General features: G+C 45.6%; 1 long non-coding RNA gene across 1 annotated transcript in view; it reads right to left on the reverse strand.

The window, feature by feature from the left end:
* LOC306928538 overlaps window positions 1-12,384 on the reverse strand; it is a 97,737-nt gene that overhangs the window by 6,304 nt on the left and 79,049 nt on the right. The window contains exon 3 of the long non-coding RNA XR_013790706.1: window positions 3,129-3,240. This is a non-coding gene — a long non-coding RNA (uncharacterized lncRNA). The remainder of the gene's footprint in view (window positions 1-3,128; window positions 3,241-12,384) is intronic.

The raw sequence follows: 12,384 nt of genomic DNA on the forward strand, positions 1-12,384 counted from the left end.
CACTAAACTGACCAGCACGGCTTCAAGTTTAAACCATAATGGCATGTAGGCATAGTATTGGATAGGGCGGGGGGGGGGGGGGGGGGGGGCAGCGCATGCAACTTCAGGTAGCCTACGAGTGATTCTCATCATCCATTATCTCAGTGGCTGCAACACTTTCGGCAATAGTGCCGTGTGTGCGCGCACGTGCGCTTGCAGAGAGAGAGGGGGGGAGAGGGGGAGAGAGAGGAATACCGCCTCATCGCACTGCCAAAAACAAGGAGGTTAAGCAACAGAAATTGCCGACGATTTGATGTGCAGAAAGAACATATCAGATTCTAATCGGGTTAAGGTGTATACATGGAAGAAATGTCCTCTTGATCGGGTTTAAAAAAAGTCTAGACCACCCCTCTGCACCCGATTAGAATTTAAATCGGGTCGGACTTGATCGGGTTTATTTAGGTGTATACATGGATATTTTAAATCAGGTGTATTTAAAACCTTGTTTTAACCCGATTAGAACGTGACATGTAAACGTGCCTATTGTGACTGACAGGCATCAGTGTTCGAATGCCCTAATTCAGTATTTTAGCTGTGACGTGAGCGCCCCCTCCTGAGATACTTCCGGGTCCTACTTTTGTGTCGCTTTTGTGTCCCCATAGAGTTATACTGTGACGCTCCGTCGGACTAAATCTGAGACGAAAACAACCACGAAAGTCTAATTTTACCGCTTTCCTCGCAACAACAAAGCTGTGCTGCTCTCCCAAATCTGGCTGTGACAGGCCGTCTGCCCCACACGGAATACTATCGCCATTTTATTTCATTGTGTCAACTAAATCCTCATTAATGCAAACTAGATTCAACATACTCAAGCCTGCAAACATTCTAAATATGCCCCCGAAATATTTTACTGAGAAAATGGACTGTTACCACCTTCAATAATAATGATAATAATAGTCTTTATTGTCTCCACATCATATTTTTTTTGTCATGGAAACTTGTACAAAAAATTAATAATTCTACTCGAGTTGGAAGCATTAAGACCCATTTTAACCCTCAATGGCTTCCTTTCTGAAAAATAACGTCATTGTAAAAAGATTCACGCGGTTAGATATTCTATTTACAATGAGATGCGGACGGGAGCTGGTGCCACTTAGAACCGGACGTAACGTAGCACTACAAAATGACGTCGGACTTAAATACTGAATAGTTAGTCTCCTAATAGTTGGCTATCTGATGTAAAGCTCTCACATTGTCTGTTTTCCTGCAAGATGTGTTTTTAAGCCTGTTCAAATAACATGAGAAATATCCCTATAGGCTACAGCCTACAGTACCAACATACCACCCATGACCAAAAAATAAAATGTTTAAACAGAATGTGAGACTCCAGAGGAGTTTAATAACAAAATGACAGGCAATATTAGGCCTATGGTGGAATGTGTGATTTGACTGAGAGCCTGCCATCGTACAACCTCCAGCTTTTCACCAGAGGAGAAAAACTTTTTTTTCTATCCAAAATGAGTTCATAGCACAGGCAGACTCTTCACACACTAGAGCATGTCTGAAATAAATGTCAGAGCTGAAATCGACATGTAAATATTAAATAAATGCTTAAACATGTCGCTATAGGTGTAATGTTATAGAGTCCACAGAAGACATGTAAATGTGAAATAAATGCTTAAACATGTCGCTATAGGTGTAATGTTATAGAGTCCACAGAAGACATGTAAATATGAAATAAATGCTTAAACCTGTAGCTAGGTGTAATGTTAGAGTCCACAGAAGACATGTAAATATGAAATAAATGCTTAAACCTGTAGCTAGGTGTAATGTTAGAGTCCACAGCAGTGAACCTTTCTCAACTCGCCAGACATTACTGGGTCAAACTGAACAACCAATAGGCCTATGTCAATTTGAAGCTATGATTCCCTGCTTTTACATGGCACGAAAAAAATAAAGAAAATTCAAAAGGAATCCAATGGCAGTCCCTACAGTAAAATTTGGCCACATATGACATCAAGGCCACGGGAGTTGAATTTCAAACTTTTAGTACATGTTATTAGTCACCTTTAGAAACACATTGGTGAAGACATTTCTTGGTAAGTTCCCAGATTGGTCAAATACCTGATAAAATGCCCTTACTATAATAGCCACTTAGGTGATAAGTTGGTGTTAACCCCGTCCTGTCACCCCTGTCCCACAACGAGCGATCCTTCTGTCCCTCAAATGAACACTTTGGATCTGGTCACAGTGTTGTTTTTGTCGACTGAAACTGTGACGAAAAATGTTCGTCGACTACCTTTTTCCCCTGACAAAAACGACATAAAAACTAAATAAAAACTAAGCCATGATGACTAAAACTAAGACTAAATATACTGACAATATCTTCAACAAATAAAAACTAGACTAAAATGTTAGGAAGGGACAAGAGATCCAGTATAAGTCATTTTACACTTGTTTGCATGCTGAAAATAGCAGTGCCAAACACGGCGGCATCAACGCCCACCAAAATACATTTTAGTCGACTAAATCAACTGTAGATTTGGTCGACTAAAATCTTATATTTAGTCGACTAAAACTAGACTAACACTAAAACATTCCAGGTGACTAAAATGTGACTGAAGCTAAATGAAAACTATTGAAGAGACTATGACTAAAACTAAAATCAAAATGTACTGCCAAAAACAACACTGTCTGGTCACCCATATTTTGTAGACTAAGAATATTCAACATCTTCAAAGTAAACGGCTAACTAAAGTATTGAAAATACGTTCAGTGGAGTACAACGAGTACAATATTTGTCCCTGAGACGTAGTGGAGTAGAGTAAAACATTGTACTTGCGTACAGTACTTGACTAAATACATACTAAGGGCCGATTCATACTCTTATTTTTACAGCTGTTTCGGCAGCACCGAAGAGCCGACTTTAGGACGGTACCCGCCCCCCCGAACCTCAAATGACGTCACATTGTAGGCTCTACAGAGCCGAACCGACTTGTATTCGGCTCTAAAATAGGAGTATGAATCGGCCCTAACTGTTCTTCGGTCATTGGTTTCATATCGCCGGTATATAGACTATAGTGCACATATTAGTTACTTTACACTGCTCGGTGTGTGTGTGTGTGTGTGTGTGTGTGTGTGTGTCTCACCTAAGCAGAGAGGTAACAGCAGCAGCAGGATCATCAGAGTTGGTTTCGTCATCTTGTCAGACAGACAGGCAGACTGACAGACTCACTGTCAGCCTCTGCCTTTTATACTGCCCTGTGTATACAGCACGCGCACGCACACGTGCACACACACACACACACACACACACACACACACACACACACACACACACACACACACACACACACACACACACACACACACACACACACACACACACACACACACACACACACACACACACACACACACACACACACAGTGGGGTCAGCACAGGACAGACAGCTGGGTTCAGTCTCGCGGTCAGACAACAAGCTGTCTGTTTGTTCATGGTTAAGACTAAATATACTTACAATGGTAACAGATCACATCCAATCAGCAGCCGGGGGGGGGGGGGGGGGGGGGGGCATTGATTCTGTATTTTACTTTGTCATATTGCATGAAAGAATTCAATTCAATGCAATGCAATGCAATGCAATGCAATTCAATTCAATTCAATTCAATTCAATTCAATTCAATTCAATTCAATTGGAACTTTATTGGCATGAGAGAACGTATGTGACACACACAAAATACATGGTCACATTTCTGTTGTGTGTATTTATTTTCGCTTAGATTTTGACGATGTTATTTTTCATGAGCAGCAGAAGAATGTTCCCATTTGAACCAGCAATGGACAATGTTATAATGTTACAAAATGTTACAATGTTATAATGTGAATGATGTTTTCAGTCACTTGCCCATTTGGGACGATAACCTTTGGCCGTTTTTAGCCCAAGGAGTGTTTTTTGTGCTAATCTAATGCTTGGAATGGATTCAGAATCAATGAAACCACTATCGTTTGACACGCCACATGCTACTCAAATCAGAATACAATTTTGAGAATGTTGCCTTACATAAGGTGGTTAAGGGTACCAACACCTATTTTAGCATTTTTCAATGTGTTCCCCTACTGGGATTTCTTAGAACTTTTCAATTTCATATGTTGTTACTAATATATTCATGAAACCAAAAAAAAAGTTTAATTTAGTTTCTGTTGGAATTTGTTTGATGCCTAATGTACTAAAAAACGTTCATTATAATCAGTGAAAAGTCAACAACACCATATCATCCTCTTTTCAACAAGCTTTCCACCAGCATTTCTCCTCAGCAGGGAGGGAGCTCGAAACCCCATACCCGAAAGAACCCGATAACAAGCTTATTGAGTACCCGGTATCAATAAGCTTTGGGCTTATCGAGTACCCGGTATAAATAAGCTTTGGGCTTATCGAGTACCCGGTATCAATAAGCTTTGGGGTTATCAAGCCTGTTATGGAGCATAGAGGCCCATGACGTCATGTTTAAACAACCAAGACAAGAGGCGATCAAGAACTAAATGTAATCATCCATGCTACCACACACATGTCGGTCTAGAAGTGCATTGACGTTACACACATTAACCAGTGGACAGTTTCTTCAATATATCGGGGTTCGATCCCCGGCCCGGGTCATACCAAAGACTGTAAAAATGGGACCCAGTGGCTCCCTACTTGGTACTCAGCATCAAGGGTTGGATTGGGGGGTCAGTCCTTGCTTGGCACTCAGCATCAATGTGTTGGATTGGGGGGTCAGTCCTTGCTTGGCACTCAGCATCAAGGGTTGGATTGGGGGGTCAGTCCTTGCTTGGCACTCAGCATCAATGTGTTGGATTGGGGGGTCAGTCCTTGCTTGGCACTCAGCATCAAGGGTTGGATTGGGGCGTCAGTCCTTGCTTGGCACTCAGCATCAAGGGTTGGATTGGGGCGTCAGTCCTTGCTTGGCACTCAGCATCAAGGGTTGGATTGGGGGGTCAGTCCTTGCTTGGCACTCAGCATCAAGGGTTGGATTGGGGGGTCAGTCCCTGCTTGGCACTCAGCATCAAGGGTTGGATTGGGGGGTCAGTCCTTGCTTGGCACTCAGCATCAATGTGTTGGATTGGGGGGTCAGTCCTTGCTTGGCACTCAGCATCAAGGGTTGGATTGGGGGGTCAGTCCTTGCTTGGCACTCAGCATCAAGGGTTGGATTGGGGGGTCAGTCCTTGCTTGGCACTCAGCATCAAGGGTTGGATTGGGGGTCAGTCCCTGCTTGGCACTCAGCATCAAGGGTTGGATTGGGGGGTCAGTCCTATAGCTTGGCACTCAGCATCAATGTGTTGGATTGGGGGGTCAGTCCTTGCTTGGCACTCAGCATCAACGGTTGGATTGGGGGGTCAGTCCTTGCTTGGCACTCAGCATCAATGTGTTGGATTGGGGGGTCAGTCCTTGCTTGGCACTCAGCATCAAGGGTTGGATTGGGGCGTCAGTCCTTGCTTGGCACTCAGCATCAAGGGTTGGATTGGGGGGTCAGTCCTTGCTTGGCACTCAGCATCAAGGGTTGGATTGGGGGTTCAGTCCCTGCTTGGCACTCAGCATCAAGGGTTGGATTGGGGGGGTCAGTCCTTGCTTGGCACTCAGCATCAATGTGTTGGATTGGGGGGTCAGTCCTTGCTTGGCACTCAGCATCAAGGGTTGGATTGGGGGGTCAGTCCTTGCTTGGCACTCAGCATCAAGGGTTGGATTGGGGGTCAGTCCCTGCTTGGCACTCAGTATCAAGGGTTGGATTGGGGGGTCAGTCCTATAGCTTGGCACTCAGCATCAACGGTTGGATTGGGGGGTCAGTCCTTGCTTGGCACTCAGCATCAAGAGTTTGATTGGGGGGTCAGTCCTTGCTTGGCACTCAGCATCAAGGGTTGGATTGGGGGGTCAGTCCTTGCTTGGCACTCAGCATCAATGTGTTGGATTGGGTGTCAGTCCCTGCTTGGCACTCAGCATCAAGGGTTGGATTGGGGGGTCAGTCCTTGCTTGGCACTCAGCATCAATGTGTTGGATTGGGGGGTCAGTCCTTGCTTGGCACTCAGCATCAATGTGTTGGATTGGGGGGTCAGTCCTTGCTTGGCACTCAGCATCAAGGGTTGGATTGGGGGGTCAGTCCTTGCTTGGCACTCAGCATCAAGGGTTGGATTGGGGGGTCAGTCCTTGCTTGGGACTCAGCATCAAGGGTTGGATTGGGGGTCAGTCCCTGCTTGGCACTCAGCATCAAGGGTTGGATTGGGGGGTCAGTCCTTGCTTGGCACTCAGCATCAAGGGTTGGATTGGGGGGTCAGTCCTTGCTTGGCACTCAGCATCAAGGGTTGGATTGGGGGTCAGTCCCTGCTTGGCACTCAGTATCAAGGGTTGGATTGGGGGGTCAGTCCTATAGCTTGGCACTCAGCATCAACGGTTGGATTGGGGGGTCAGTCCTTGCTTGGCACTCAGCATCAAGAGTTTGATTGGGGGGTCAGTCCTTGCTTGGCACTCAGCATCAAGGGTTGGATTGGGGGGTCAGTCCTTGCTTGGCACTCAGCATCAATGTGTTGGATTGGGTGTCAGTCCCTGCTTGGCACTCAGCATCAAGGGTTGGATTGGGGGGTCAGTCCTTGCTTGGCACTCAGCATCAATGTGTTGGATTGGGGGGGTCAGTCCTTGCTTGGCACTCAGCATCAATGTGTTGGATTGGGGGGTCAGTCCTTGCTTGGCACTCAGCATCAAGGGTTGGATTGGGGGGTCAGTCCTTGCTTGGCACTCAGCATCAAGGGTTGGATTGGGGGGTCAGTCCTTGCTTGGCACTCAGCATCAATGTGTTGGATTGGGGATCAAATCAACTAATTATTCCTGAGCGCTGCACGGCTGCAGCTCACCGCTGCAGCGGTGAGCTGCATTTGACCCAATAGATGGGTCAAATGCGGAGAACAAATTTCACTGCAGTAACGTGTGTGACAAATCGTACGATTTTGACTTTGAATGATTCATGGATTGTCACATGGCCGTGTTAAAGGACGACTTCACCACTTTTCAACCCAATAGCACAATGGAAACTAATAATATATATATTTAAAGTGAACATATTAAACTCAAATCTTTGCGTTTGGGGGTTCCTGCAACAACATATTTTTAGATGGGGGTCCCTGGAACAACATGTTTTCAGATGGGGGTCCCTGGAACAACATGTTTTCAGATGGGGGTCCCTGGAACAACATGTTTTCAGATGGGGGTCCCTGGAACAACATATTTTCAGACTGGGGTCTGCGGCCAAATACATTAAGTGAGGAAAAAAAGGTCTGGAGCTACTAAAATACCTGCATTAATTATAAGACAACTAGCTCCATTCTAACTGCATTTTAGTGGGTTGGGGAAAATGGAGAACAGGGGGTATCTATGTTGTTGGGACAGGATTATAGGCTGATTCAGGTGTTTTGATGTGTTTTGTGATATTCAAGACATGTTAGACATGTTATTTAATGTGCAACTACGCCATCTGGTGGACACATCCAAATAGGCATTCAAATTAATTCAGTCAGTCTGTAATAGTATGCAGTAGTCCGTCAGCCGACAGGCTTCTTTTGTTTAAAGGGATAGTTCAGATTGTTTTAACTTAAGTTGTATGAAACTAGAATTTCGCGGGCCTTCGGCCCGCTCATCCCAGAGTTGCGTTGGCCCGCGTTGCGATACAGAAGTCCACAGATACAGAAGTGCACAGTGACACGCGTTGTATGCAGCTGTTTTGTGTTGCAGCGCGCGTGTAGTGTTGTTATCCATATATGCGCCTCGGTTCGTCCCGTTTGTTCCACGCCAGGTGTCGACGCAGTCGTTGGTGCAAATTTCTTATTATTTTAACTGTGTATGTAATTGCGGCTAGTAGCACACATTTTTTTTTAGGAGCACGATGAAAAGTTATGAAATAATGTGTTTGAGGGCCCTCCTATATACAGCTTTAGTCCCCACACGTCTCAATATTTGCCATTGACAAAGAACAGAGAAATTAGGTCGAAATGCCGCTAAATATGACGTAAATTAAAATGTATTATATATATATGTTTTTTTAATTGAATGTAAATACTTTACTTATAAAAAAACCTGGCAACCCGCACCCCGCGGTCATTTTCCGCTAACCGGAGCGGTGCTCCCTAGCCTGCTGGAGGGGTTCACATCATCCCATGCAGCCTCGAGAGGAAAAAGAAGGCAAATAAATGCAGCCTTGAGGCTACCTGCCAATGTGGTGTTGTGGAGCTTGATCACCTCCTCGTCCTCCTTTTCTCCCCAAATTGTCAATGCCACTTTTTTTTTTAGGAGCACGATGAAAAGTTATGAACTAATGTGTTTGAGGGCCCTCCTATATACAGCTTTAGTCCCCACACGTCTCAATATTTGCCATTGACAAAGAACAGAGAAATTAGGCCGAAATGCCGCTAAATATGACGTAAATTAAAATGTATTATATATATATGTTTTTGTAATTGAATGTAAATACTTTACTTATAAAAAAACCTGGCAACCCGCACCCCGCGGTCATTTTCCGCGAACCGGAGCGGTGCTCCCTAGCCTGCTGGAGGGGTTCACATCATCCCATGCAGCCTCGAGAGGAAAAAGAAGGCAAATAAATGCAGCCTTGAGGCTACCTACCAATGTGGTGTTGTGGAGCTTGATCACCTCCTCGTCCTCCTTTTCTCCCCAAATTGGCAATGCCAATAAATGCAAAAGTTGCCTAGTGTGAATACTTCCACAGCCTAAGTAGTAAAGGAGAAACTATCAGTCTTCTCCGAAGTCGGTCAATGTTTGTCAACTCAGCACGTGTTGACAACGCATATTAGTAAACAGAAGCCGTATGTGTGTCACACCAAAAGTGGTGACCTATAGAATCCTGTACATAGAAGCATCACGCAATCGTCTCCCTCCCTGTGTGGGTCACGTGGTGGGCTCTGAGCAAATGGGAGAGAGAATGTAGTGTTGCCAGGTCCGCGTATTGTAAGCGAGTGGTAGTGTGTGTAAGTAGCGTGTTGAATGGCATTTTTTCTGTGCTTGTTTTCATAGACGTGGCAACAAATTAGGCGGGGGTGTCGGTGCTTGTGGCGTGTTTGTGTTTATTATTGATATTGATATTGTTTGCGAGTGTGGACGGGAGCCGGCTTTAGTGGCAGTGCGATGACAATTTTTACGCGGCTGGTGTCGATTGTGGCCGTGCGGCGCGACATGAGGAGATAGGGAACCAACGACGCGGAGGGTAAGTGTGTGACGTGTTAGTGTGTTGTTGCAGTGTGTGTTGCAGCGTGTTGCAGCGTGTCAGTGACGTAGTAGCTGGTGCCTTTTGTTCCTGTGCGTGCTTTTGGGCACATGTTTTCAATTGTAATATAGGATACTTGCCATTCATATAGTGGTTGCAACTGTATTAATTGATTGCCTGAGTCCCGTGGTGGGAGTTCTGCTCTGGTTTTGGTGAAATATCAAGTAGTTCCGGTCATTTTGTGGGGGGCACTGGGGGCCACGCAGTAAAAGTAAATTAATCCACAAAACTAACGTAATTTGTATTGTTGACCTATTTCTAAAATATTAGTGCAACTTTCGTTCTTTTTTTACCCCTCTATCACACAGAACTATGTTTTTTGTGTCCATATCACTACGCCCAGAAAATAGTTCCATGTGATAGAGGGGTCAAAGTTGAACGAAAGTCGTGCTAATATTTTAGAAATAGGTCAACAATATAAATTATGTTCGTTTTGTGGATTAATTTACTTGTACTGCGTGGCCCCAGTGCCCCCCACAAAATGACCAGAACTACTTAATATTGACCAAAACCACAGCAGAACTCCCACCACGGGACTCGGGCAATCAATTAATACAGTTGCAACCACTATATTAATGGCAAGTATTTCATACAACTTAAGTTCAAAAAATCTGAACTATCCCTTTAAAGTGGGACATTTGGTATATTTTTTTATTGGCCTAAAATATTGTCTATATACATACTGTACAATCATGAATCCACTTGCTGACCGGCTGTGAGTATTGGGCAATTTGTTGATAGGGGTTTCTTGTGAGCCTAGTAGTGGAGGAGGCTGAACAAACAGTCAATACCTTTAGGTTGGGTGTGGTACATCACACTATATATACACATGTTGTCTACTCATTCCTTGAAGGTCTGAGGAAGGGCTGCGGCCCGAAACGTTACCTGATTAAAAGTAAAGAAACTTGGGAGCCTGAATTGGTGTGCCGATTTTTTCATTTCTTATATTTCTTGTGACCCTACCATTAACATCCTATGGCAGGCAAAACGTTCCTTTTGCTTTAAGTAGCATGTGACATGGGGGTTTTCATTATTCTGATTCCATTCCAACATTAGTTTTGCACAAAAAACACTCCTTGGGCTAAAAGCAGCCATAGCCACTTGCCCAAATGTGCCCAAAATGTGCTGACCTCATCACATTTGTCATGACGGTCAGTCAGTCAGTCAGTCAGTCAGTCAGTTATAGACAATACAGGGACAATAGTTATTTTAACTATTCAAAAATGTTTTTCAAAATAGTTTAGGGATTAATTGGGTTTAGCATGAACGAAAATAGAGCCCTATAGGCTCAATGTAGCCTCTCTCTCCCCATGTCCTGTCAACCTCTCTCTCCCCATGTCCTGTCAACCTCTCTCTCCCCATGTCCTGTCAACCTCTCTCTCCCCATGTCCTGTCAACCTATCTCTCCCCATGTCCTGTCAACCTCTCTCTCCCCATGTCCTGTCAACCTCTCTCTCCCCATGTCCTGTCAACCTCTCTCTCACCATGTCCTGTCAACCTCTCTCTCCCCATGTCCTGTCAACCTCTCTCTCCCCATGTCCTGTCAACCTCTCTCTCCCTATGTCCTGTCAAACTCTCTCTCCTGTCAACCTCTCTCTCCCCATGTCCTGTCAACCTCTCTCTCCCCATGTCCTGTCAACCTCTCTCTCCCTATGTCCTGTCAAACTCTCTCTCCTGTCAACCTCTCTCTCCCCATGTCCTGTCAACCTCTCTCTCCCTATGTCCTGTCAACCTCTCTCTCCCCATGTCCTGTCAACCTCTCTCTCCCCATGTCCTGTCAACCTCTCTCTCCTGTCAACCTCTCTCTCCCCATGTCCTGTCAACCTCTCTCTCCCCATGTCCTGTCAACCTCTCTCTCCTGTCAACCTCTCTCTCCCCATGTCCTGTCAACCTCTCTCTCCCTATGTCCTGTCAACCTCTCTCTCCTGTCAACCTCTCTCTCCCCATGTCTTGTCAACCTCTCTCTCTCCCTATGTCCTGTCAACCTCTCTCTCCCTATGTCCTGTAAACCTCTCTCCTGTCAACCTCTCTCTCCCCATGTCCTGTCAACCTCTCTCTCCCTATGTCCTGTCAACCTCTCTCTCCCTATGTCCTGTCAACCTCTCTCTCCCTATGTCCTGTCAACCTCTCTCTCCTGTCAACCTCTCTCTGTGTGGTGTAATGATACATTTTAACAGCGATACGATACGTATCACGATACATGGTTGATGATACGATACATGGACAATATTGGTTCATTATGGCGATCCGATACGATTCAATGGCCATATGCCTACACACACACGCACACACACACACACACACGCGCACGCACGCACGCACACACGCGTGCGCACAATCAGCATTAGTGTGGAAACACAGAGCTACAGTATTCGGTATTACAGTCGCTGTACCGCACTGTTGTGACGAAAAGAGAGTTGAGCCAGAAGCCAAAGCTCTCTGTCTACCGAGCAATCTTCGTTCCTACTCTCACCTGAAGTGTGGGTCATGACCAAACGAATAAGGTCGCCGAAAGTGGCCGAAATGAGTTTTCTTCTAAGGGTGGCTGGCATCTCCCTTAGAGATAGGGTGAGAAGTTCAGTCACACGAGAGAGACTCAGAGTAGAACTGCTGCCGCTGCTCCTTCGCCTGGAAAGGAGCCAGCTGAGGTGGTTCGGGCATCTGGTTAGGATGCCTCTCGGGCGTCTCCCTGGGGAGGTCCTCGAGGCACGTCCCACTGGGAGGAGACCCCGGGGCAGACCAAGGCGCAGTTGGAGGAAACACATCGACTCACTGGCCTTGGAATGTCTCGGGATCACTAATGTTGCTCTGGAGAGGGATAGCCGATTCGACAGAAAATCAACCGATAATTCCCAGTAGGTTACTTATTACGCCGATCTTATCTAGCCGATCGGCTCGTCTGGAGCCTACTGGCTGCGGTTGGCGTGGATGACACGTTAACCGATCTTATCGGTCTATTCGGGTCTACTGGACATGCTGGGAGCCTACTGAAAATGACAAGCCTCCTCATACCCTCCCCTAAACTTAACCGCAAGCATGTCGCAGCCCGGTCCTAATATTAACGCATGTTCGCCAACCTTAATC

The sequence above is a fragment of the Electrona antarctica genome (assembly GCF_951216825.1).
Source record: "Electrona antarctica genome assembly, chromosome: 8".
Taxonomy (NCBI): domain Eukaryota; kingdom Metazoa; phylum Chordata; class Actinopteri; order Myctophiformes; family Myctophidae; genus Electrona; species Electrona antarctica.